Consider the following 26047-nt stretch of genomic DNA (forward strand, 5'->3'; position numbering starts at 1 on the left):
GGCTTGCCGGTCTCTTCCTCCCTTCCCTTGGGAACAAGGTGTCCTTCCTCTCCCTGATGGCTGATGGTCTGTCGTTGCACCGGGAGGGAGGTATCAGAAAAGTGTGGGGCCGCACGGGGTCTCCCGTCAGCCATCTCTAAGCATGCAATGTCATCTCCTCCTCTTCCTGACCTTCCCAATGCAGAGATTTAAAATCAACACTGTTGAAATAATACCATTGAACAACGCACTGCCTCCAACAGCCCTGCCCCACATCACAAATGTCCTTAACACTTATAAACAAAAGCGTTCCAAAAAAACTAAAACTAAATTTCTAGTTTTAAATGCCCAAAGTTATCCTTCTGAGGCTTGCTGGCAGCAGGGCCCGGGAGTTTACTAGTGCCTCTTGGGCAAACCAGGAGGGTTGACAAATCAACTCCAACAGTTACCAGCAGTTTTCTTCAAAAAAAGGACACAGACAGCAGCCGCTACCAAAGCAAACTAAACCACATATAATAATAATAATGATTTGTAGCAGACAGAATCTCCAACAGACTTTTTGTTCAACAAAGGCACTTCTTTCTACTCACATCTGCACTGGCATTTCCCACCCGAATCCAATTCTTCTCCAGCATTCTCCTCAGAATTTAATTTAGTTATGAATTTTCTCCTTAAAATAAAAAAAAAATTCTTCTCAGCGAGCATCCGAGCTGCTGTCCCAAAAATTCACCAAAATCCCAACAGCCATTTGCAGCCCCACTGTTGGATAAGGCCCGGCGGTGCAAGCAGAGGTGCAACCACAAAGTGAAGAGTCAATTCTGGGATTTTAAATGCAGGAAGGAGATTCCGCTTCCTCCTCATTTTCCTTCCATCCTTCTCAGTAGTTTTGTCTAGTCACTAGGCCCACTGGGAGTTATTGTTCACAATGTCGGGTTCCCCAGTGGAAGAGATGAATGTGAAGGACTACAACTCCCGAGATGCAAGGCAATGCAGCTCTTGGGCTGGATGTAAAAGTCCCACAGGTTGGATGTGGCCTGTGGACCGTAGTTTGCCCATCCCTGATCTAGTCTCTGCTTTGCACTTTCTCACAGCAGCAGAGAAATCAGTGTGAAACATTGCAAACACAAGCTGCTGTCTCAATACTCTGTGATGCCATGGGTCATTCCAGCAAGGTGTATTGGTCTGGTCATTCTCAGGGAACAGTATTATCAGGTCAATTATTTGTACTTTTCAGATCTGCTGTACAGATCAAGCAAAACACACTACCAGCCTGCTTTTTAATGATTGCCACCCCCAACTAATCATAAATTCAGATTCTCAAACCAAGCATTTACAGCATATTTCCATGTAGGCACTTCCTTAAACATTTATATTGTCAATAGGGTGCAGTAGGATCAACACAACATTGCATTCTAGCATTTTCCTTCTTCTTCCCCCACCCCCTCCCCATGGACAGGATTTCAGCCCATGCCCCCACCTCTAAGCATTCTTTCAGTCTTTGCCACCCTCTCCAACGATCAACAGTGAAGCCCCAGCAACCTCTTCACTCACAATGAACATAGGAACAGGAGCAGGTCATTCGGCCCTTCGAGCCTGCTCCGCCATTCAATAAGATCATGGCTGATCTGATTGTGGTCTCAACACCACTTTCCTGTCTGCCCCCCATAACCCTTGACTCCCTTGTCTACCAAAAATCTATCGAACTCAACCTTGAATAAATTCAATGACCCAGCCTCCACTGCTTTCTGGGGAAGAGAATTCAACAGAGTAACGACCCTCTGAGAGAATAAAATTCTCCTTATCTCCGTCTTAAAAGGGAGACCTCTTATTTTTCAATTGTGTCCCCTAGTTCTAGTCTCCCCCACAAGAGGAAACATCTTCCTGGTATCCACCCTCTCAAGTTCCCTCAGGATTTTATATGTTTCAATAAGATCACCACTCATTCTTCTAAACTCCAATGGGTAAAGGCCCAACCTGTTCAACCTTTCTTCATAAGATAAGTCCTTGATCCCAGAAATGAGTCGAGTGAACCTTCTTTGAACTGTCTCTAATGTAATTGTACCCTTTTTCAAATAAGGAGACCAAAATTGTACACAGTACTCCAGATGTGGTCTCACCAAAGCCTTGTACAGCTGTAGTAAAACTTCCCAACTTTTATATTCCATTCCCCTTGCAACAAACGCCAGCATTCCATTTGCCTTCCTAATCACTTGCTGTACCTGCATACTAACTTTTTGTGATTCATGCACCAGGACACCCAGATCCCTTTGTACTGCCGAGTTCTGCAATCTCTCTCCATTTAAATAGAATACTGCTTTTCTATTCTTCCTGACAAAGTGGACAAGTTCACATTTTGCCATATTATACTCCATCTGCCAAATCTTTGCCCACTCACTTGTCTATATCCCTTTGTAGACTCTTTACCTCCTCTTCACAACTTACATTCCTACCTATGTTGGTGTCATCGGCAAATTTAGCTACCATACATTCGGTCCCTTTCTCCAGGTCATTTATATAGATTGTAAATAGTTGAGGCCCCAGCACTGATCTCTGTGGCACTCCACTAGTTACAGCTTGCCAACCCAAAAAATATTCAGGTCTGAATTTTAAGAGCTCGCTGTCGCTCCCAGCGATGAGCTCAAAAAATGACAGCCAACTCTTGCAGGCTGCACATCAAAGAGCAGCTGCGATCTCCCGTGCGGCGGCTCATTTAAATGGCCGGGATGGCCCAGCACCCCCGAAATGCATGGAGGGGGCAGGCTGCCTGTCACCGGCAATGGCGTCAGCTGCCTGTGTGCAGGTGCTGACGCCATTTTTAAAGGGTAGCCAGCCCTGCTGGCAAATTTGAATTTTTAAAGTGAACACCCCACCCCCCAAATTTACAAAATAAAATTGTAACACCCCTTTTCAACTCCCCAATAAAAATTACAGTAAGTATTTTCCCTTCCCCCCTTCAAAAACACTTACCTTTGAATTCTGACCTTACCCCCTGCCAGATTGCACAAAATTGAAAGTTCACCCCTTCCCACTATCCCCTACACTAATGATGCTTATTTGGCCCCATTCCCCACCCCGCTATAAAAATCGTAGCTCGTCCCCCCCTCTCCACCAGTATCATGCCTGCTTTCTCCAGACGGGGAATTGTAGCTATGGGAGTGCCAGCCACCACGCCAAAGATCACGGCAGGCCCAGAAGATTCAAGGTAAGTGTATTTAAATTTATTCATCTCTTTAATTTAAATATTTAAATCCAGGTCCTGTTGCTGAGTAGCGGGGGGCCGCCACGGAGCCTCACCACCGCTGGAAGGATTGGGCTGGGCCCTCCCGGCTTCAGCTTCCGTGGTGGGCCTCTGCTGGAACAATCTTCCGGGCCCCCCCGCCACAGAGCCCGAGGTCATGGGCTTGGTAAAATCCAGTCCTCATTTATCTCTACTCTCTGCATCCTGTTAGCTAATCAGTCCTTTATCCATTCTAATATGTTACCCCCTACACTATGCACTCTTTTTCTGTGTAGTAACCTTTGATGTGGCACCTTATCCAATGCCTTTTGGAAATCCAAGTACACCATATCTACAGGTTCCCCTTTATCCACTTTGCTTGTTACTTCCTCAAAGAATTCTAACAAATTGGTTAAACATGATTTCACTTTCATAAAACCATGTTGACTCTGCCAGATCCCATTATGATTTTCTAAGTATCCTGCGATAACCTCCTGAATAATGGATTCGAGCAATTTCCCTTTGGCAGATGTTAGGCAAAGTAGCCTATAGTTTCCTGCTTTCTTTCTCCCTCCTTTAAAGTCATAGAGTCATAGAGTTATACAGCACAGAAACAGGCACTTCGGCCCATCGTGTCTGTGCCAGCCATCCAGCACCCAACTATTCTAATCCCATATTCCTGCACTTGTCCCGCAGCCTTGTACGCTATGGCATTTCAAGTGCTCATCGAAAACTTTTTAAATGTTGTGAAGGTTCCTGCCTCCACCACCGCTTCAGGCAGCTCCTGCCTCCAACCACCTTCTGGGTGAAAATTTTTTTCCTCAAATCCCCCCTAAACTTCCTGCCCCTTACCTTAAATCTATGCCCCCTGGTTCTTGACCCCTCGCAAAGGGAAAAGGTTTCTTCCTATCTAACCTATCAGTGCCCCTCATAATCTTAGTCATAGAGTCGTACAGCATAGAAACAAGCCCTTCGGCCCACCGCTTCCATGCCGACCATAATGCCTATCTATACTAATCCCACCTGCCTGCATTAATTCTATATCCCTCTATGCCTTGCTCATTCAAGTACCTGTCCTGATGCCTCTTAAATGTTGCTACTGTTCCTGCCTCCACCACCTCCTCTGGCAACTCATTCCAGATACCCACTATTCTTTGTGTGAAAAATTTATCTCTTTGATCCCCTTTAAACCTCCTCCCTCTCACCTTAAATCTATGCCCTCTACTTTTAGTCACCCCTACCATGGGAAACAGACTCTGGCTATCTACCCTATTTATGCCTCTCATAATTTTATATACCTCTATCATGTTCCCTTTCAGCCTCCTTTGCTCCAAGGAAAACAGACCCAGCCTATCCAATCTCTCTTTATAACTCAGGCCCTCCAAACCAGGCACCATCCTTGTGAATCTTTTCTGCACCCTCTCTAGCTTAATCACATCTTTACTGTAGTGCGGCGACCAGAACTGCACACAGTACTCCAAATGCGGCCTAACCAACGTTATGTACAACTGTAACATGACATTCCAACTCTTGTACTCAATGCCTCGGCCGATGAAGGCAAGCATGCCATACGATTTCTTCACCACCCTGTCTACCTGTGTTGCACATTCAGGGAACTATGTACTTGCACCCCAAGGTCTCTCTGCTCAACAACACTCCCCAGGGCCCTGTCATTCACTGTATATGTCCTGCCCTGGTTTAACTTCCCAAAATGCATCACTTCGCACTTGTCTGCGTTAAATTGCATTTGTCAATCTCTTGCCCACTTTCTCAGTTGATCTATATCCTGTTGTAACCTTAGACAACCTTCTTCACTGTCCACTATACCACCGATTTTGGTGTCATCTGCAAACTTACTAATCAAACCCCTACATTCACAACCAAGTCATTAATATATATGAAAAACAACAGAGGGCCCAGCACCGAACCCTGCGGCACACCACTGGTCACCGGCCTCCAATCTGAAAAACAACCCTCCAATACCACCCTCTGCCTCCTATCACCAAGCCAATTTTGTATCCAATTGGCCAGCTCACCATGGATCCCATGTGTCCAAACCTTCTGGACCAGCCTACCATGCGGGACCTTGTCAAAGGCCTTGCTAAAGTCCATGTAGACAACATCCATTGCCCTGCCCTCATCAATCCTCTTGGTCACCTCCTCAAAAAACTCAATCAAATTCGTGAGACATGATTTCCCACGCACAAAGCCATGCTGACTATCCCTAATCAGACCTTACCTTTCCAAATGCATATAAATTCTGTCTTTCAGAATCCCTTCCAATAACTTTCCCACCACTGATGTAAGGCTCACCAGCCTGTAGATACCTGGCTTATCCATGCTGCCCTTCTTAAATAAAGGAACAACATTAGCTATCCTCCAGTCTTCTGGTACCTCACCCGTGGCTAACGATGATACAAAAATCTCTGCCAGGGCCCCAGCAATCTCCTCCCTTGCTTCCCATAGCATCCTAGGATACACCTGGTCAAGCGCTGGGGATTTATCCAGCTTATTGCACTTCAAAACCTCCAACACCTCCTCCTTTGTAATGTTGATATGCTCCAGGATATCGCTCTTCCCTCCCTTGAATACTTGTATACCTTGTACACCTCAATCATATCCCTCCTCAGCCTTCTCTGCTCCAAGGAAAACAACCCTAGCCTTTTCAGTCTCTCTTCATAGCTGAAATGCTCCAGCCAAGGCAACATTCTGGTGAATCTCCTCTGCACCCTCTTCAGTGCAATCACATCCTTCCTCTAGTGTGAAGAACATAGAACATAGAACATTACAGCGCAGTACAGGCCCTTCGGCCCTTGGTGTTGCGCCGACCTGTGAAACCATCTGACCTAAACTATTCCATTTTCATCCATATGTCTATCCAATGACCACTTAAATGCCCTTAAAGTTGGTGAGTCTACTAGTGTTGCAGGCAGGGCGTTCCACGCCCCTACTACTCTCTGAGTAAAGAAACTACCTCTGACATCTGTCCTATATAAATCACCCCTCAACTCAAAGCTATGTCCCCTCGTGTTTGCCATCACCATCCGAGGAAAAAGACGCTCACTATCCACCCTATCTAACCCTCTGATTATCTTATATGTCTCTATTAAGTCACCTCTCCTCCTCCTTCTCTCTAACGAAAACAACCTCAAGTCCCTCAGCCTTTCCTCGTAAGACCTTCCCTCCATACCAGGCAACATCCTAGTAAATCTCCTCTGCACCCTTTCCAAAGCTTCCACACCCTTCCTATAATGCGGTGACCAGAACTGCACGCAATACTCCAAGTGCGGCCGCACCAGAGTTTTGTGCAGCTGCAGCATGACCTTGTGGCTCCAAAACTCGATCCCCCTACTAATAAAAGCTAACACACCATATGCCTTCTTAACAGCCCTATTAACCTGGGTGGCAGCTTTCAGGGATTTATGTACCTGGGCACCAAGATCTCTCTGCTCCTCTACACTACCAAGAATCTTCCCATTAGCCCAGTACTCTGCATTCCTGTTACTCCTTCCAAAGTGAATCACCTCACACTTTTCCACATTAAACTCCATTTGCCATCTCTCAGCCCAGCTCTGCAGCCTATCCATGTCCCTCTGTAACCAACAACATCCTTCGGCACTATCCACAACTCCACCGACCTTCGTGTCATCCGCAAATTTACTAACCCACCCTTCTACACCCTCATCCAGGTCATTTATAAAAATGACAAACAGCAGTGGCCCCAAAACAGATCCTTGCGGTACACCACTAGTAACTAAACTCCAGAATGAACATTTGCCATCAACCACCACCCTCTGTCTTCTTTCAGCTAGCCAATTTCTGATCCAAAGCACTAAATCACATTCAATCCCATACTTCCGTATTTTCTGCAATAGCCTACCGTGGGGAACCTTATCAAACGCCTTACTGAAATCCATATACACCACATCCACGGCTTTACCCTCATCCACCTGTTTGGTCACCTTCTCAAAAAACTCAATAAGGTTTGTGAGGCACGACCTACCCTTCAGAAAACCATGCTGACTATCGCTAATGAACTTATTCTTTTCAAGATGATTATAAATCCTATCTCTTATAACCTTTTCCAACATTTTACCCACAACCGAAGTAAGGCTCACAGGTCTATAATTACCAGGGCTGTCTCTACTCCCCTTCTTGAACAAGGGGACAACATTTGCTATCCTCCAGTCTTCCGGCACTATTCCTGTCGACAATGACGACATAAAGATCAAGGACAAAGGCTCTGCAATCTCCTCCCTAGCTTCCCAGAGAATCCTAGGATAAATCCCATCTGGCCCAGGGGACTTATCTATTTTCACACTTTCCAAAATTGCTAACACCTCCTCCTTGTGAACCTCAATCCCATCTGGCCTGTATCTCAGTATTCTCCTCGACAACATTTTCTTTCTCTACTGTAAATACTGACGAAAAATATTCATTTAACGCTTCCCCTATCTCCTCTGATTCCACACACAACTTCCCACTACTATCCTTGATTGGCCCTAATCTAACTCTAGTCATTCTTTTATTCCTGATATACCTATAGAAAGCCTTAGGGTTTTCCTTGATCCTATCCGCCAATGACTTCTCGTGTCTTCTCCTCGCTCTTCTAAGCTCTCCCTTTAGATCCTTCCTGGCTAGCTTGTAACTCTCAAGCGCCCTAACTGAGCCTTCATGTCTCATCCTAACATAAGCCTTCTTCTTCCTCTTGACAAGCGCTTCAACTTCTTTAGTAAACCACGGCTCCCTCGCTCGACAACTTCCTCCCTGCCTGACAGGTACATACTTATCAAGGACACACAGTAGCTGCTCCTTGAATAAGCTCCACATTTCGATTGTGCCCATCCCCTGCAGTTTCCTTCCCCATCCTACGCATCCTAAATCTTGCCTAATCGCATCATAATTTCCTTTCCCCCAGCTATAATTCTTGCCCTGCGGTATATACCTGTCCCTGCCCATCGCTGAGGTAAACCTAACCGAATTGTGATCACTATCACCAAAGTGCTCACCTACATCTAAATCTAACACCTGGCCGGGTTCATTACCCAGTACCAAATCCAATGTGGCATCGCCCCTGGTTGGCCTGTCTACATACTGTGTCAGAAAACCCTCCTGCGCACACTGGACAAAATCTGACCCATCTAAAGTACTCGAACTATAGTATTTCCAGTCAATATTTGGAAAGTTAAAGTCCCCCATAACAATTCCCCTGTTACTCTCGCCCCTGTCGAGAATCATCTTTGCTATCCTTTCCTCTACATCTCTGGAACTATTCGGAGGTCTATAGAAAACTCCCAACAGGGTGACCTCTCCTCTCCTGTTTCTAACCTCAGCCCATACTACCTCAGTAGACGAGTCCTCAAACGTCCTTTCTGCCGCCGTAATACTCTCCTTGATTAACAATGCCACACCCCCCCCCCCTCTTTTACCATCTTCTCTGTTCTTACTGAAACATCTAAATCCCGGAACCTGCAACATCCATTCCTGTCCCTGCTCTACCCATGTCTCTGAAATGGCCACAACATCGAGATCCCAAGTACCAACCCATGCTGCAAGCTCACCCACCTTATTCCGGATCCTCCTTGCGTTGAAGTAGACACACTTTAAACCAAGTTCTTGCTTGCCAGTGCCCTCTTGCGTCCTTGTAACCTTATCCCTGACCTCACTACTCTCAACATCCTGTACACTGGAACTACAATTTAGGTTCCCATCCCCCTGCTGAATTAGTTTAAACCCCCCCGAAGAGCACTAGCAAATCTCCCCCCCAGGATATTGGTACCCCTCTGGTTCAGGTGAAGACCATCCTGTTTGTAGAGGTCCCACCTACCCCAGAAAGAGCCCCAATTATCCAGGAAACCAAAACCCTCCCTCCTACACCATCCCTGCAGCCACGTGTTCAACTCCTCTCTCTCCCTATTCCTCGCTTCGCTAGCACATGGCATGGGCCACAACCAATAAATAACAACTCTGTTTGTTCTTGCTCTAAGCTTCCACCCTAGCTCCCTGAATTTCTGCCTTAAATCCCCATCTCTCTTCCTACCCATGTTGTTGGTGCCTATGTGGACCACGACTTGGGGCTGCTCCCCCTCCCCCTTAAGGATCCCAAAAACACTATCCGAGACATCACGAACCCTGGCACCTGGGAGGCAACACACCAACTGTGAGTCTCTCTCGTTCCCACAGAACCTCCTATCTGTTCCCCTAACTATGGAGTCCCCAATGACTAATGCTCTGCTCCTCTTCCCCTTCCCTTCTGAGCAACAGGGACAGACTCTGCGCCAGAGACCTGTACCCCATTGCTTACCCCTGGTAAGTCGTCCCTCCCAACAGTATCCAAAATGGTATACCTGTTGTTGAGGGAAACGGTCACAGGGGATCCCTGCACTGCCTGCTGGTTCCCTCTCCTTCCCCTGACGGTAACCCATCTACCTACTTCTTTTACCTGAGGTGTGACTACCTCCCTATAACTCCTCTCAATAACCCCCTCCGCCTCCCGAATGATCCAAAGTTCATCCAGCTCCAGCTCCAGTTCTCTAACGCGTTTCCAGAACCGTACACAGTACTCCAGCTGTGGCCTAACTGGCGTTTTATATAGCTCCATCATAACCTCCCTGCTTTTATATTCTATGCCTCGGCTAGTAAAGGCAAGTATCCCATATGCCTTCCTAACCACCTTATTTACCTGTGCTGCAGCCTTCAGTGATCTATGGACAAGTACACCAAGGTCCTTCTGACCTTCTGTACTTCCTAGGGTCCTACCTTTGATTTCTTTTTTTTTTCTTTTTGGGCCTCCTTATCTCGAGAGACAATGGATAAGCGCCTGGAGGTGGTCAGTGGTTTGTGAAGCAGCGCCTGGAGTGGCTATAAAGGCCAATTCCAGAGTGACAGGCTCTTCCACAGGTGCTGCAGAGAAATTTGTTTGTCGGGGCTGTTGCACAGTTGGCTCTCCCCTTGCGCTTCTGTCTTTTTTCCTGCCAACTACTAAGTCTCTTCGACTCGCCTCATTTTAGCCCTGTCTTTATGGCTGCCCGCCAGCTCTGGCGAACGCTGGCAACTGACTCCCATGACTTGTGATCAATGTCACAGGATTTCATGTCGCGTTTGCAGACGTCTTTCAAGCGGAGACATGGATGGCCGGTGGGTCTGATACCAGTGGCGAGCTCGCTGAACAATGTGTCTTGTGTCTTTGGGGATCCTGCCATCTTCCATGCGGCTCTCATGGCCAAGCCATCTCAAGCGCCGCTGACTCAGTAGTGTGTACAACCTGGGGATGATGGCCGCCTCGATGACTTCTGTGTTGGAGATACGGTCCTGCCACCTGATGCCAAGTATTCTCCGGAGGCAGCGAAGATGGAATGAATTGAGACGTCGCTCTTGGCTGGCATACGTTGTCCAGGCCTCGCTGCCATAGAGCAAGGTACTGAGGACACAGGCCTGATACACTCGGACATTTGTGTTCCGTGTCAGTGCGCCATTTTCCCACACTCTCTTGGCCAGTCTGGACATTGCAGTGGAAGCCTTACCCATGCGCTTGTTGATTTCTGCATCTAGAGACAGGTTACTGGTGATAGTTGAGGCTAGGTAGGTGAACTCTTGAACCACTTCCAGAGCGTAGTCGCCAATATTGATGGATGGAGCATTACTGACGTCCTGCCCCATGATGTTCGTTTTCTTGAGGCTGATGGTTTGGTCAAATTCATTGCAGGCAGCCGCAAACCTGTCGATGAGACTCTGCAGGCACTCTTCAGTGTGAGATGTTAAAGCAGCATCGTCAGCAAAGAGGAGTTCCCTGAAGAGGACTTTCCGTACTTTGGACTTCGCTCTTAGACGGGCAAGGTTGAACAACCTGCCCCCTGATCTTGTGTGGAGGAAAATTCCTTCTTCAGAGGACTTGAACGCATGTGAAAGCAGCAGGTAGAAGAAAATCCCAAAAAGTGTGGGTGTGAGAACACAGCCCTGTTTCACGCCACTCAGGATAGGAAAGGGCTCTGATGAGGAGCCACCATGTTGAATTGTGCCTTTCATATTGTCATGGAATGAGGTGATGATACGTAGTAGCTTTGGTGGGCATCCAATCTTCTCTAGTAGTCTGAAGAGACCACATCTGCTGATGAGGTCAAAGGCTTTGGTGAGATCAATGAAAGCAATGTAGAGGGACATCTGTTGTTCACGGCATTTCTCCTGTATCTGACGAAGGGAGAACAGCATGTCAACGGTCGATCTCTCTGCACGAAAGCCACACTGTGCCTCAGGGTAGACGCGCTCTGCCAGCTTCTGGAGCCTGTTCAGAGCGACTCGAGCAAAGACTTTCCCCACTATGCTGAGCAGGGAGATTCCACGGTAGTTGTTGCAGTCACTGCGGTCACCTTTGTTTTTATAGAGGGTGATGATATTGGCATCGCGCATGCCCTGAGGTACTGCTCCCTCGTCCCAGCACAGGCATAGCAGTTCATGTAGTGCTGAGAGTATATTCCCTTGCCTTGTTAGTCCTCCCAAAATGCATTACCTCACATTTTTCAGGATTAAATTCCATTTGCCACTGCTCCATCCATCTTACCAGCCCATCTATATCGTTCTGTCGTCTAAGGCTTTCCTCCTCACTATTTACAACACCACCAATTTTCGTGTCATCTGCGAACTTACTGATCATACCTCCTATATTCACTTCTAAATCATTAATGTACACTACAAACAGCAAGTGTCCCAGCACCGATCCCTGTGGTACACCACTGGTCACAGGCTTCCAATCACAAAAACAACCCTCGATCATCACCCTCTGCCTCCTGCCACTAAACCAATTTTGGATCCAATTTGCCAAATTGCCCCGGATCCCACGGGCTCTTACCTTCTTAACCAATCTCCCATACGGGATCTTATTAAAAGCCTTACTGAAATCCATGTATTCCACATCTACTGCTTTACCCTCATCGACACATCTAGTCACCTCCTCAAAAAATTCAATCAAGTTAGTCAGACATGATCTCCCCCTGACAAAGCCATGCTGACTATCCCTGATTAATCCCTGCCTCTCCAAGTGGAGATTAATCCTGTCCCTCAGAATTTTTTCAACCACTGATGTATTTACCAGGTTTATTCCTACTACCCTTCTTGAATAATGGTACCTCATTCGCTGTCCTCCAGTCCCCTGGTACCTCTCGTGTGGCCAGAGAGGATTTGAAAATTTGTGTCAAAGCCCCTGCTATCTCTTCCCTTGCCTCACATAACAGCCTGGAATACATCTCATCTGGGCCTGAGGATTTATCCACTTTTAAGCCCACTAAAACAGCTAATATTTTCTCCCTTTCAATGTTAATATGTTCAAGTATATCACAATCCCCCTCCCTGATCTCTACACGTACATCGTCCTTCTCCATAGTGCACACCAGTGAAAAGTAATCATTTAAAACCTCATCTATGTCCTCCGGCTCCACATAAAGATTGCCACGTTGGTCCCTAATGGGCCCTACTCTTTCCCTGGTTATCTTCTTACCCTTAATATACTTATAAAACACCTTGGGATTTTCCTTTATCTTGTCCGCCAATGTTTTTTCATGTCCCCTCTTCACTCTCCTAATTACTTTTTTAACTGCCACCCTACACTTTCTATACTCTTCTAGTGCCTCCGCTGTTTTCAATGCTTGGGATCTGCTATATGCCTCCTTTTTTTTCCTTATCCAATCCTCTATATCCCTTGACATTCAGGGTTCCCTGGGCCTGTTAGTCCTACTCTTCATCTTAACAGGTACATGTTGGCTGTGAACTCTCACAATTTCCTCTTTGAATGACTCCCACTGATGTGATGTAGACTTTCCTACAAGTAGCTGCTCCCAGTCCACTTTGGCCAGATTCTGTTTTATCATATTGAAATCAGCCTTCCCCCAATTCAGTACCTTTATTTCTGGTCCATCTTTGTCCTTTTCAATAACTACCTTAAATCTTACAGAGTTGTGGTCACTATCCCCGAAATGCTCCCCCACTGACACTTCTAACACTTGACCAGCTTCATTCCCTAGGATTAGGTCCAGTACTGCCCCTTCTCTTGTAGGATTTTCTACGTGCTGGCTCAAAAGCTCTCCTGCATGTATTTTAAGAATTCTGCCCGTTTTAAGCCTTTTGCACTCAGACTATCCCAGTTAATATTGGGGAAGTTGAAATCCCCGACTATTGTTACCCTATTATTTTTACACCTCTCAGAGATTTGCCTACATATCTGCTCCTCTATCTCTTGCTGACTGTTTGGAGGCCTGTAGTACATCCCCAGCCAAGTGATTGCCCCCTTCTTGTTTTTAACTTCTACCCAAATGGCCTCATTTGAGGAACCTCCTAAGATATCATCCCTCCTTACTGCAGTAATTGACTCCTTGATCAACAGTGCAATGCCACCTCCTCTTTTATCCCCTCCCCTGTTGCGCCTGAAGATTCTATGCCCTGGAATATTGAGCTGCCAGTCCTGTCCCTCCCTCAACCATGTCTCTGTGATAGCAATAATATCATAATCCCATGTGCTAATCAATACCCTCAATTCATCTGCCTTACTAGTAAGACTGCTTACATTGAAATAGATGCAATCCAACCTTGCATTTTCCCTTGTGCCTTACCAGGACTATATTTGCTTTGCCTTCCAGGCAGATTCACTTTCTGTTCTATATTACCCCCTACTGCACCTCCACTCTGTATCTCATCCCCCTGCCAAATTAGTTTAAACCCCCCACCCTACAACAGCACTAGCAAATCTTCCAGCAAGGATGCGTGTCCCATTCCGGTTCAGGTGCAACCCGTCCAACTTATACAGGTTCCACCTTTGCCAGAAACAGACCCAGTGATCCAGGAAACTAAAGCCCTCCCTCCTGCACCATCTCCTTAGCCATGCATTCATCTGCTCTATCCTCCTATTTCTAAACTCACTAGCACTTGGCACTGGGAGTCATCCAGAGATTACAACCTTAGAGATCCTGCTTTTTAATCTGCTATCTAGCTCCCTAAATTCTTGTTGCAGGACCTCATCCCTTTTCCTACCTATGTCATTGGTACCAATGTGTACCACGACCTCTGGCTGCTCACCTTCCCCCTTCAGAATGTCCTGCAGCCGCTCCATGACATCCTTGACCCTAGCACCAGGGAGGCAACATACCATCCTGGAGTCACATTTGTGGCCTCAGAAATGCCTATCTGTACCCCTTATGATAGAATCCCCTACCACTATAGCTCTTCCACTCCTTTTTCTCCCCTGCTGTGCAGCAAAGCCATCCTTGGTGCCGCAGACCTGGCTGTTGCTGCTTTCCCCTGGGAGGCCATCCCCCCCCAACAGTATCCAAAGCGGTATATCTGTTTGAGAGGGGGATGGCCACAGGGGGCTCCTGTACTACCTGCCTGTGCCTACTACTCTGCCTGGTGGTCACCCATCCCTTTTCTGCCTGCGCTGCCATTACCTGCGGTGTGACCACCTCTCTAAACGTGCTATCCATGACGTCCTCAGCATCGCGGATGCTCCACAGTGAATCCACCTGCAGCTCTAGCTCCATAATGCGGCTGGCCAGTAGCTGCAGATGGTTACACTTCCTGCACACATGGTTGTCAGGGATACTGGAAGCATCCCTGACTGCCCACATAGCACAGGAGGAGCATACCTTGGGTACGAGCTCTCCTGCCATGACTTACCTTTAAATTAATTTAGTTACTCCCTTTAAAAAATACTAATTACACTAGGGGTCTTGTTCTACTCCAAACACTACCCAGTACAATCTAAAGTCCTTAATAAATTACACTAATTTAAGTAATACTACTCACCTTATCACTTGAGGTTTTTTAAAAAAAAACTTTCCCTTTTTTAAGCAATTTAAATGCACTAACAGCTGTTACTTACCCAACCAATCACCTTGCAGAATTCCCATGATGTCACTTTAAGTTTTTTTCCTCTTTTTGAGTCTCATTGCGCACTGAGAGACGCAGGGAGTCTGCCACCGCTCCTGATCAGCTTCCACGCAGGTCCACCAGCCACCGCTCCACTCTCAGGTCTTGATAATGGTGTTACATTTGCGATTTTCCAATCCACTGGGATCCTTCCAGAATCTAAGGAATTTTGGAAAATTATAACCAATGCCTCTACTATCTCTGCAGCCAATTCTTTTAAAGCACCAGTCTTAGACCCACATTTCTTACCTTCAAACTGAAGGTGAAATTCTATAATGTTATGATCGCTGTCGCCTAGAAACTCCCTAACTGCGAGGTTATTGCACATACCAGATCTTGAACAGCCTGCTCACTGGTTGGCGTCAGAATGTACTGCTGTAAGAAATTGTCCTGAAAACACTCTAGGAATTAATTTTTCAGGCTATCTTTGCCAATCTGATTCGCCCAATCTACATTGCAGATTAAAGTCACCCATTACCTTTCTTACATACCCCATTTATTTCTTCATGTATACTACTGTTAAGGGGCCTATAAATGCCTCCCACAAGTGACCTCTTATTGTTCTTAATTCTTATCTGTACCCAAACTGATGCTCTGTCTTGCTCTTTCAAATTGAGGTCATCTCTCATTACTGTACTATTGATATCCTTAATTAACAGAGCCGCCCCACTACCTTTTCCTAGCTTCCAAATCTTTCTGAAATATTAAATACCCTTCAATATTCAGGTCCCAGCCTTGGTCACCCTCTAACCATGTTTCCGTAATGGCTATAAGGTCATATATATTTATTTCTATCTGTGCTAACAATTCATCCATTTTGTTATGAATGCTGGCACATTCAGATACAGAGCCTTTAACTCTGTCTTTTTACCATTTTTACAATCTCTGGCCTTATCTGCTGGTGTACTCTTAAGTTTACATGCTCTGTCCCTTCCTGCCACACTCTGGTAATCATTAACCAATTGGCTATCCTGCTCTATTACTTTGTCATTCCCCTTTAATTTACCACATCGCCCCTCACATGATCCCTTCCCCCCATTATTTAATTTAAAGTCCACACTTATACAATTTGCCAGAACACTGGTCTCAGCACAGTTCAGGCAAAGACTATCCCAACAGTATAGCTCCTACTTTCTCCAGTACTAGTGCCAGTCCCCCACGAATCGAAACCCATTTCTTCCACACCAGTCTTTGAGCCATGCATTCATCTCTCTAACCTTATTTACCCTATGCCAATTTTCTCGTGGCTCAGGTACTAACCTAGAGATTATTACCTTTGAGGTTCTGCTTTTTAATTTAGCTCCTAGCTGCTCATAATCCCCAAGCAAAACTTCTTTCCTAGTCCTATCTCTGTCGTTGGTACCTACATGGACGACGACAACTGGATCCTTCCCATCCCACTGCATGTTCCTCTCCAGCCCAAAGCAGATGCCCTAAACCCTGGCACCGGGCAGGCAATACAGCCCTCTGGACTCTTGTTCTCGGCTACAGAGGACTGTGTCTATCCGCCTGACTATACTGTCCCCCACTACCACAACATACCTATTTACTCCCCCACTTGAGTGGCTTCCTGTACCATGGCCATGATCAATCTTAGTTTCCATGCACAATAACCATGGAGACTGCCGCTGTCCCATTGCCTCCCCTTCCAACAGCGCATCGAAAATGTTCCCTCACCACTAATCATTCAGTCCTCCACTCCATCTCCTATACCCAACCCTTCTCCATTTCCCCACCCTCTCACCCCTTTATTCACCTCCATATCCCCTTCCACTATCTATCTTTTTACCATTCTCCTCATCCATCTTTCCTATCTCCTGCCCCTTCCCCTCCATCTCCAATATTCCCCTTCTCCCATTCCCTTCCCCATCTTCTTTCTCTCCTATCCTCTCCTCCTTCCCATATCTCTGTCCCCTTCTTCATGGCTCCCTCTTTTTCAGCCCTCCTCCCCATCTCCTTCTCTTCTCCTTCTTCTGGCTCCCCTCTCCCTCTCCCCACTTACCTCCCCCATCAGCCATTATCCTCTCCCATCTCTCCTCCTGTCCTCCCATCTTAATCTCTCTCATTGCCACACCTTTCCCCATCATTCTCTTTCCCTACTCTTCCTCTTTCCTCTCTCTGCTCCTCCCCTTCCTTCCTCTCTCCCTTCCTTTCACTTTCCTCCCCAAGGTTAATTTTTAATAACCTCTTCCCAACAGAGACAAGGAATACAATTATCAGGAAGAAAAGTATGAAGTAATACACCTGATAATATCAACCACACCAATAGAAATTATCTGGCATGTTAGGACTTCCCAATTCTCAGCGCCATTTATAGTTAGAGGCATGAAAGCAGTTGGTACTCATTACATTTGAAATTATTCCTGTGGCACCAAATTAAAAATGAATTTTATAAGCCTGCTGCCGATTCCAAGCGCCGCACACCAAAGAGCCGATTCCAAGCACGGCGGCTCATTTAAATAGCCAGGGCAGGCCGCCCCTCGCCCCCATTCAAATCATATGGAGCGGGTAGGCTGTTCGTCCCCGGCAACGGCATCAGCCTCCTGTGCACAGGCGCTGGCGCCATTTTTAAAGGGCTGTTAGCCCTACTGACATATTTAAATATTTAAAGAAAAATTTAATGAAATTAAATAAATACATCTCTTTTGCCCCACTCCCACACCACCCCCATAACAATTAAATTAATTATTTGCCCTCTCCCCCCCAAAACACTTACCTTTACCATCTGACCAGCCCCCCAAAGCTGCACAAACGTTAAACTACAACCTTTCCCACCATCCCCTATACCCATGATGTTAATTTGGCCCATCCCCCGCTCCTGCACTGAGAAACTTACCTCCTCCCCCCTCCCCACCAGTGTTTCGCTCATTGCGCCAGACAGGGATCCAAAGGCACAGGAGTGCCAGCTGCCAGGCTGAAGATTGCAGCGGGACATCAAGATTAATGGTAAGTATATGCAAATCTATTAATTTACTTCATTTGCATATGGTGATTGTGCTCCCACCACTACCGGGAGGATCAGGCCGGGCCCTGCTGGCGTTGAGGTCCGTGGCGAACCTCATCCGGGGCTATCTTCAGGCCCCCCCCTCCCAACCCGCCATGGATCCCGACGTCGAAGGCTCCTTAAAATCCAGCCCACTGTTTAAAATGTATGGTAGAAAATTAAGATGCCAAATATCATTCATAAAATTGTAGTAGAGAACAATATTATTATAAATTTTCAAAAACTTGTTTCCGGAGAGATTAACTGTACCAATTCATTAATTTTCAATAACCTCTGTCTAACAGAGCTATGTGGCATGTGCTACTTCTTATTTTTCTTCCAATAGCGAAGTAAATATATTTTGATCTGTTAATGGTTGCTAAAAGTTGCATCTGTTAAAAGTTAGTCTATTCTCATTGGAGTTCACACAAATTTACCTCAAAGATGTTTAATTTGCTTTGATCTTCAGTATAGGCAGTAAACTGCAAAACATCTGCTCAGTAATGGACTCCTTAAACTTAATATATTATGCCACTACTCAAGACCAATTTAGAGGTTAATATAATGCACTCTATGTTTATTAGCTGTCATATATATGAAGAGGGATATAAAAAGTATTTGCTTTGCTAAATATTTCAAATTAAGTACTGTGAAACAATTTGAGCTAATGCTACTTTAAAGCTGGAGGTCCCCCATTTAATTATTTCAGATATCCCCAACTGCTTATGTGTGGTATATGTACACAGTTTAAAAAGTCTTATCACAAAGTTAATTATTGTTGTAACGAAATAAAGGATACTTCAATTAAAACAGATAATGAGTTTATTCCACCATCTATTAACTGAATGGAGAGAGCTGATTTCATATTTAAAATGCATTTCTAATTCTTAAAATGTTCCAAAACAGCTTGAACATGTATAATTTGCTATCAATAAAACTTTAGTAAAATTGTATCTAGAAATTACACCTCTTTCTGTTGTACCTCCATATATAGTCTTGCTTTACCTCCCTTCATTTAGGTTACTCATCCATCATTCAGTATTGCCTGTGATATTCTGATCAGTTAAAACATCTTGTGATTAAACCCTTGATCTATTTTCAAGTGTGATGAGTCTGAAAAATACCCCTTCAAAATATTTTACCCATGGTCCCTAAAGGACTTTTGAAATTTGGCTGCAGCCCCTAATTGAACTGTATGCCCAATTCATTTCTTTCCCTCCCCTGAAAATTGAATTCAAATTAAATGTAATCACAATGACTATCATGATTTGAATATTTTTAACAAATATATAACTCTTTCCCTTTTCAGTTTTGTGACTGTAAAGGTGGCTGGAACTGTCTAACTATTCAACAGGGCTGCACCACTATGGGCTTCTTTGTTGGGGAATTCATATGATTGCAACAACAAAAATAATTAATTAATTAAAATAACTTTGTGTTTGGCGCTGACACACAGAATTGATGCTCAACATGTCCAACCAATGTAGAGCAGCCATTAACAATGTCAATAAATATTGAACCACGTAGCCAAAATGCTGGAATATGTCAGAGGAAGTGATGGTCAAACTGCACAGTCAGATGACACCTTGAGTACTATGTCCAGTTCTATGAGAAAACCCCTAATGCTGCAGGCACTGCAGGGGAGAACCAGGAGATTGATCTTCAGCGTCAAGGAGCTCAGTTATAAAGCAAGACTGGAGACGTTTTAGTGAAATTCATTTTGGGCAGTGAGAATTCTACCACTGAGCCAAGACTGAAAACACAAAGCACAATGGTTGAGCCAAAAGGATAGCAAAAATACTTAAAATTACTCTGGGGATAATAAATGAAATTATTGCAGCTCCAAACTCTAATTTCAAAAGTTCAACAAGTTCATCTGATGGATCAGCAAACAAATGCACTACACAAATTGTTACTGAGATTAGTAACATCCAAGGTTCAAGCCTTGATAACTGACTCTAGAAGAGATAGCAGTTGGACAGTTCCAATTAACACTCCTCCAAGCCTACTATTTTCAATCCCTCCTCAAGAAACCCACATTAACCCTTCCATCTTTTCCAATCTTTAACTTCTTATTTCTGGAACCATTGTTAGCTTTCAACGATGCACCTGCATTTCTCACCATCCCTTAGCCAAGACCCTCTGGTGAAGTTTCCTCTCTGACCATAGTACTAAGGCCACATTGATCAAAGTCACAAAGGGCATCCTACACAACTGTCACCACGTCTCTATTTCTTCTCATCCTCCTCAACCTCTCTTTAGCTTTTGATACCATTCACCACTCCATCCTACGCCAATATCTCTGCTCAGCTGCCCACCTGTGTATCAACTAGTCTATCCTTATCACAATATAAATACTATGGGGATAAAATTGGTCTTACTTGGTAAAAAAGGCAATAATGAATCAGCAGCCAGTTTTACAACCTGCCCAATTTTCTTTTCCATTGAAGCTCACTTTCCGCTACTACCAAAGACGAATTTCACTCCTTACATCACTTCTGATGACTCCTTCTTCTCGGTTCACACTGTCAATTCTTGTGTACCCCAGGGATCCATCCTTGGTTTTATCCTCTTCAGCTTTCATGTTCCACCGTTGATGACATTATCCAGAAGAGTGGGATATGTTTTCAAGTCTATGCTTCTGATAGCCAGCTTTACCTCTTTGTCAATTCCATTAATTCAAAGGTTCTGGCTGTCCCACATCAAGACCTGAATAAGCCAAAATTTCCTTCAACTTAATGTCGGCAAAACCAAAGCCATCCTTTATGGTTCCCACTGGCACCTAATTGCCTTGGTCCTGATTCTGTTATTATCAGGCCTCTGAGAGGTTGAGTATACAGGAATGCCTGGTGAAGCAGGTTCCTACTCCATCCATGTCAGTGGCCTTGTATGCGTCATGCAAAAACTCCATACCCAACTATGGCCACAGCAATCTCAGGTGCAAATCTATATCAGGTCCTAGCAGAGTTTGTGGCCATTCTCCCAGAATCTATTCAAACGAACACAAGAACAGATGAATTAGAAGCAAGAGTAGGCCACTCAGCCCCTCGAACCTGCTCCGCCATTCAACAAGCTCATGGCTGAACTGATTGTAACATCAACTCCACATTCCCGCCTACCCCCAATAACCTTTCACCCCTGTAGTTACCATGGGAATTCATTGGAACAGCCAAGCAATTTTGACTCACTAAATCTGTTACCGATCAATTTTACAATAGTTTTTTTTCAACCAACATGAATATATTATCGAGTGAATTTTCTCTCTCCCCTCCAATTCCTGAAGGTAACGTTTATTTTCTGAGATAGATTTCTAATAAGTCAGTAACTCTCGCATATTCCCCCCCACCCCCTGAAAAGCTGTTATCCATGTGTGTCATAGAGTCATAGAGTTATACAGCACAGAAACAGGCCCTTCAGCCCATCATGTCCATGCCAACCATCAAGCACCTATCTATTCTAATCCCATTTTCCAGCACTTGGCCCGTAGCCTTGTATGCTATGACTTTTCTAGTGCTCATCTAAATACCTCTTAAATGTTGTGAGGGTTCCTGCATCTACCACCCCTTCAGACAGTGTGCTCCAGATTCCAACCACCCTCTAGGTGAAAATTTATTTCCTCAAATCCTCTCTAAACCTCCTGCCCCTTACCTTAAATCTTATGCCCCTAGTTATTGACACCTCTGCGAAGGGAAAAAGTTTCTTCCTATCTAGCCTGTCTATGCCCCTCATAATTTTGTATATCTCAATCAGAACCCCCCTCAGCCTTCTCTGCTCTAAGGAAAACAACCCTAGCCTATCCAGTCTCTCTTCATAGCTGAAATGCTCCAGCCCAGGCAACATCCTGGTGAATCTCCTCTGCAGCCCAAGGCAATCACATCCTTCCTATAGTGTGGCGACCAGAACTGTACACAGTACTCCAGCTGTGGCCTAAACTAGTGTTTTATACAGCTCCATCATAACCTCCCTGCTCTTATATTCTATGCCTCAGCTAATAAAGGCAAGTATCCCGTATGCCTTCCTAACCACCTTATCTAACTGTGCTGCTGCCTTTAGTGATCTATGGACAAGTACACCAAGGTCCCTCTGACCCTCTGTACTTCCTAGGGTCCTACCATCCATTTTATATTCCCTTGCCTTGTTAGTCCTCCCAAAATGCATCACCTCACACTTCTCAGGAATAAATTCCATTTGCCACTGCTCTGCCCATCTTACCAGCCCATCTATATTGTTCTGTAATCTAAGGCTTTCCTCCTCACTATTTACGACACCACCAATTTTCATGTCGTCTGCAAACTTGAGCCGACACAGTTTCAGGAAGCTATCCAATTGAAGAGGAGCATCATAGCCAAGCCCAATCCTGACCTTATGCAATCTCTACATCTGCATATGTCCAACTGAAACCTGTGGAAAGCAATCAGGAACAGGAATCCAGGCCAATTTTATGCTCCTAACTCAAACTAATTATAATTATAATGCCCTACCACCAATCCTAGTTTAAATAAGCTTAGTGCAGACTGGGGATCTTGCCGATTTACAGAGCTCAGCTACTCAGCTACTCTGTGTTATTTGGAGAAGCACAATTCCACCTTATCAAATATGTTTTACAATTACTTACAATTAGAATGTTAATACGTATAAAGTCAAGTAATTTGTGACTCCTCAGATGCTGAAGTAGTCCATGTCAACATGCAGCAAGACCTGGACAATATTCAGGCCTGGACTGGTAAGTAGCAAGTAACATTCATACCACACAAGTGCCAGGCAATGACCATCTCCGACAAGAGAGGATCTAACCATCTCCCCTTGACATTCAACAGCATTACTGCTGCTGAATCCCCACCATCAACATCCTGGGGGTTACCATTGATCAGAAACCTAACTGGACCAGTCATATAAATACTGTGACTACAAGAGCAGGTCAGAGGCTGGGAATTCTGCAGCGAGTAACTCAACTCCTGATTCCCCATAACCAGTCCACCATCTACAAGGCACGAGCCAGGAGTGTGATGGAATCCTCTACAGTTGCATGGATGAGTGCATTTCCAACAACACTCAAGAAGCTCAACACCATCCAGGACAAAGCAGCCTGCTTGATTGGCACCCCATCCACCACCTTCAACATTCACTCCCTCCACCAGTGGCACACAGTGGCAGCAGTGTGTACTAGCTACAAGATGCACTGCAAGAACTCGTAAAGACTCCTTCAATAGCACCTTCCAAACCCACGACCTCTACCACCTAGAAGGACAAGGGCAACAGATGTATGGGAACACCACCATCTGCAAGTTCCCCTCCAAGCCACACACCATCCTGACTTGGAACAATACCTTATTTCCTTCACTGGTGCTGGGTCAAAATCCTGGAACTCCCTTCCCTGCAGTACTGTGGGTGCATCTACACCCCAAGGACTGCAGCAGTTCAAGAAGGCAGCTCACCACCACCTTCTCAAGAGCAATTTGGGATGGGCAACAAATGCTGGTATTGCCAACAATGGTCACATCCCATGAAAGAATGAAGAAATGCTGGCGGTATCAAAAACTGCACATAGTTCCTATCTATGTGATATATGACTATAATTTAATATATCTTCTCTATTCCTTATGGGAAGGGGACATTTGTGCTTCATGTCATATAATTCTTCGAATATGCAGTTTAATTTAGGAGCTGCTCATGGTGGTTAAATTTCTTTTCAGGAAACATTAATCTTGGCACAAAATCTGGTTCCATTTTAATTTTGAAGAAAATTCATATCTTTATGATCCAGTTCCTAGTAATAGGAAGGAACATCAGATGTTGCAGCTGTGGCTTAAAATAGACTGGGTCAGACAAATGTGCTTATAGAAACAGTGAATCTTTCCAACAAGTCACAACCTGTCTGTGCCACTGACATCATACTTGGAAAGATTTTGGCAAAAAGCAAGATTTAACACAAGTTATGCAAATATATTTTTGAAATATGTTTAACTAAATCACACTTAAGATGCCAATATTGCATTGTTGCAAAATTTACAAGAATCAAAATTTCTCTTTTCATTGCATTTATCAGGTACATCGTATGGTTGAAAGGGGGTGGTCGGTTAGCTCAGTTGGCTAGCCAGCTAGCATATGCTACAGAAAGATACCAACAGCACAGGTTCAATCCCTGTACCAGTCTGTGGTAGTTCATGGAGACCTGTTTCCTCACTTTGTCCTATGCATGAGGAGTGGTTACCCTCAAGCTACACATCGCCATCTCTCTCTCTCTCTCTCTCTCTCTCAATATATATATATATATATATAATGTGGAGAGATGCCTATGGTCCGCTGGGACTATGGCTACACAAAAAATATGGTTGAAAAAAGTCTGATAATCTATGGACCATTCATCCATGTTAACAATTTCTTGGTTTTGGAAAGAACAAAAAGTGATAGAATCAGTGGGAAGACAGCAGTCACAGAAGGTATTCTCCTCCACAATCACTGTGTAGATGGACATATGTAACAGCGCAACATAAGATCCTGCTGCCTAGAGTTTTGATCCATCAGCATCCTGCATCTTCTATATCTGTTTCTGATCTAGCCCAGAAAGCAGATTTTGAAAATCTGATGAAATTAAATATTTGGAAAATCATATGCACTCCCAACAGACCAAGTTCTCTGCTGAAAGTGTAAAATTACCCATTTAATCTCATTAAACACTAAAGAATTGGACTTTGAGACCGGATACATGGTCCACTTTACGGTATTTTCAGCAACACAATCTCTCCCATCATAATGAAGGCAATAAAATTTGCATAATCATGCTAACTTCACTTTTGACACATTACTTGAAAACTATTCATTTTTTATAGACTAAGACTTTTGAACCTGGAACTTTCCTTCATGCCCATGTATGACCTTAACAGTGATGTCACATTCTTCATTGGTGACCTTGGTACTTTTCTTTAGGTTATGGAGATTCGTCTGTACCTCCTGCCATGTTTTACACTTATATAATACAACATTCACTGTCAACCCAGGTTTACCAACTGTTTGAGCACTTTCAGGGTCTTGTTGGTAAATTATTGTTGTTTTGTTCCATTTCACTGAGTATTGCATAGACTGAACTGAATGTTGTTGAGGTGGCGAGGGTCCGAAGATGAGCCGGAAAGCCATGGGCAGCCCCGCCTCGGCCGTTTGGGGGGCTCTTGGCTGCATTTTAGTCCAATTGTGCATTTAATAAGCTACCATCGAGGCTACCATCCCTTTAAGGGATGAAAGCCTGCCCCAGGAACTGGTGGCCAATTGGAGGGCCCGCAGCTGCTCAGTCCCAGCAGTGTCACTGGACGCAGTGGCCACTGCTGGGATTGCAGCCAGCTGAGAGTTGCAGCGATTGACACTGCCCTTGGAACAAGGTGAGTAGGGTCAGGGGTCACTGGGGCCAGTCAGGCAGGCCCCAGAAAGGGGTTGGAGGTTTTTGGTGAGAGTGGGTTAGTTGTTGCCACAGGGGCAGCCATTGCCACTGCAGCGGATCCCTTTGTGTGCCACAGAGTGCCCGATTAGGAAGGTCCACCACCCCGCCCCCCTCACCCCCAAACCCGCAGGGAGGCTGCCAGAGTTTACTAGGTGGTCTCTCCATTCAGCAGAGGGCCAACCCACTGTTGGCAAAGGAGGGCTGTTCTCCACCTTTCCCACGGTGCAGGGAAGGCGATGGGCACTCCATCCTCCTGACCTTCCCTCACTATTTTCCGGGCCCTCTGCCTCCCCGTCTGTCCCTAGAAGGCTGGTAAAATCAAGCCCACTATCACTGCATTTCTGAAGTGAGGTATATGAAGATAAATTCACTGATCTTGCAATCCCAGCAAAGAGTTATGTCCAATAAAAGCAGTTAGAGAATCAGCACTATAAAAGCACTCATGTTGGTCTAAAATTATGTTTGAGATACACCAAGCTGAAGAAGAGATTAACAAGAAGGATTATAGCATATTTCATGTCCTCAG

Source organism: Heterodontus francisci, chromosome 2 (assembly GCF_036365525.1).
Source record: "Heterodontus francisci isolate sHetFra1 chromosome 2, sHetFra1.hap1, whole genome shotgun sequence".
Classification (NCBI taxonomy): domain Eukaryota; kingdom Metazoa; phylum Chordata; class Chondrichthyes; order Heterodontiformes; family Heterodontidae; genus Heterodontus; species Heterodontus francisci.